The sequence below is a fragment of the Protobothrops mucrosquamatus genome, unplaced genomic scaffold (genome assembly GCF_001527695.2).
Source record: "Protobothrops mucrosquamatus isolate PMUCROS unplaced genomic scaffold, P.Mucros_1.0 scaffold605, whole genome shotgun sequence".
Classification (NCBI taxonomy): domain Eukaryota; kingdom Metazoa; phylum Chordata; class Lepidosauria; order Squamata; family Viperidae; genus Protobothrops; species Protobothrops mucrosquamatus.
This window is the reverse complement of record NW_015386903.1, coordinates 24,225-26,376: the sequence shown is the minus strand read 5'-3', so window position 1 is coordinate 26,376 and position 2,152 is coordinate 24,225. Positions and strand designations below refer to the sequence as shown.

Below are 2,152 nucleotides of genomic sequence, written 5' to 3'. Positions count from 1 at the left end.
CATTCAAAAGCTTACGATGAGCAGCCAAATTAGCTGTAGTCCCTGCAGTGTTGTGTTTATGATTTTATTATCATCAAAATGTATTTTTAATTCTGTGCGCTTAGGAGTTGACAATGTGTGAATGTTATAAAGAAAGAAAGAACTGAATTTATTTAATCACGAGAAGTCAAAGTCAATTGTGAGCAACCCAAAGTGTTTCCCCCCCCCCCGAGTTTTGTCCTTAAGAAGTTGGAGATTGAAGAGTTTGTGTTAGTTTGCCAACTGATTGGAAACAGGAATTCCCCGAATAAATGACCCTTTGCCAAATAGATTGTATAACACATAACGAAAGCATCTCATAATACATCCATTCTACTTCCCCCCTCCCGTTTTACTTTTTGTACTGTTTTTGTGCCTTGATTATTTTTGCCAGATGGAAAGACAAAGTAAAAATCAAATAATGAATAATAAATGCAACATTGTACACTTTGTGAAATATTGCAATAATGTCCCGATCTACTCGGTTGTTTGATGCAAGGATCAGTGCTAAATTCTTCTTCTAAATTCCAATACGATACCGTGCCACCAATTTCAGGGTGAAATCATGCTATCAAATGTTAGTGTAAATGGTCCCTGGATGTCCTAATTCAGGGGTACTCAACCCCCAGTCTGTGACCAGTACTGGGCCTTGGCATGCCAGCAACCGGGTCACACAAACAAGCAAAGCCCCATCCGCGGGATGCAGGCAGCACACCAAACCACACACCCTCCGGTCCATGGAAAAACCTCTTTTCAAGTAACCGGTCCCTGATGCCCAAAAGGTTGGGGACCTCTGTCCTAATCAATCCACATCTAACTGTAGCTATTCCACAAGGATCCAATAGAGGGAGGGGAAAGACCAGCAACTAGGAACGAGAACAATTAACCAGTGGAACCTCTTGCCTCCAGAAGTTGTGCATGCTCCATCACTGGAGGTTTTTAAGAAGAGATTGGACAGCCATTTGTCTGAAATGGTGTAGGGTCTCCTGCTTGAGCAGGGGGTTGGACTAGAAGACCTCCCAGGTCCCTTCCAATTCTGTTATTCTGTTATCCTGATACTCCACAGAGTTAGCCGAGCAGCCAACAGCCCATGGTTTGGATTCCTAAACTCTTTTCTACACAAACAGCATGCAACTTTTTTTTTTTTTTTTTGCAATTGCATTGGTTTTTCAGGTAGGGAGGCAGACAAACAGTCAGATCAACAGACACGCAACATTAAGAAACCACACAACCTGCTTATTGTGAATCAAGAAGCATCTTATTGCATTAAACCTGAACCCTAGAATGCAACCTGTTATGGAGAAAGCAAGGTAGATATTACTTTAATCAATGGTTTCATTCCCGGCGCTTTTCAAACAAGATCTGATTTGTTTTTGTTTTTTTATGAATTTACCAACTTTTTTATAAGCTTTTTTTTTTTTCAGGGCAGGGAGCAAAACAAATATCCTTTAGATGAGTAAACATTCACCACTGGAAATACTGAAAACGAAAAAACAAAACAAAAACCCAAACCCTCACACACAAAAGGCACTAGAACAGCTGCTGGGTGAAGGCCAATGATCTTTTTTTCCCCCCATTCTTGTCCAAAGAACCAGACACTGGAGCCAAGTAGCTTACATAACCCAGGCTGGAGGGATTAGGGCCAGCTAGGACTGGATGTGATTTATCTGGGATGAGCACAACGCAGTTTGCTAGTTGGGTCTAAGCTGGCAAGAGAGATGGAACAACTGAATCCACAGAGTGTTCTGGTGACCGGGGCCAACCGGGGACTTGGCTTCGAGGTGGTCAAGCAGCTGGGAGAGAAGAGCAACCCACCCCAATGGATCTTTGCCACTTGCCGGGACCCAGCGGGACCCGGTGCTCAGGTGAGCCACGAGGTGCCTGCAGTTTTAGTGGGAAGAAGAACGACTTTTTTCTTTCAAGGCAATCCATTTGTCTTGACATAATAATAATAGTAAAGTTGGAAGGGACCTTGAAGGTCATCTAGTCCAACCCCCTGCTCAGGCAGGAAACCCTATACCATTTCGGACAAATGGCTGTCCAGTCTCTTCTTAAAAACTTCCAGTGTTGGAGCATTCACCGCTTCTGGAGGCAGGTTGTTCCACTGGTTAATTGTTCTCACTGTCAGGAAATT

At 43.3% G+C, this 2,152-nt stretch overlaps 1 pseudogene; it reads left to right on the top strand.

Annotated features, from left to right (window-relative positions):
• Positions 1-1,693: 1,693 nt before the first annotated feature.
• The window catches only part of LOC107288874, a 7,442-nt pseudogene continuing 6,983 nt past the window's right edge, over positions 1,694-2,152 (top strand).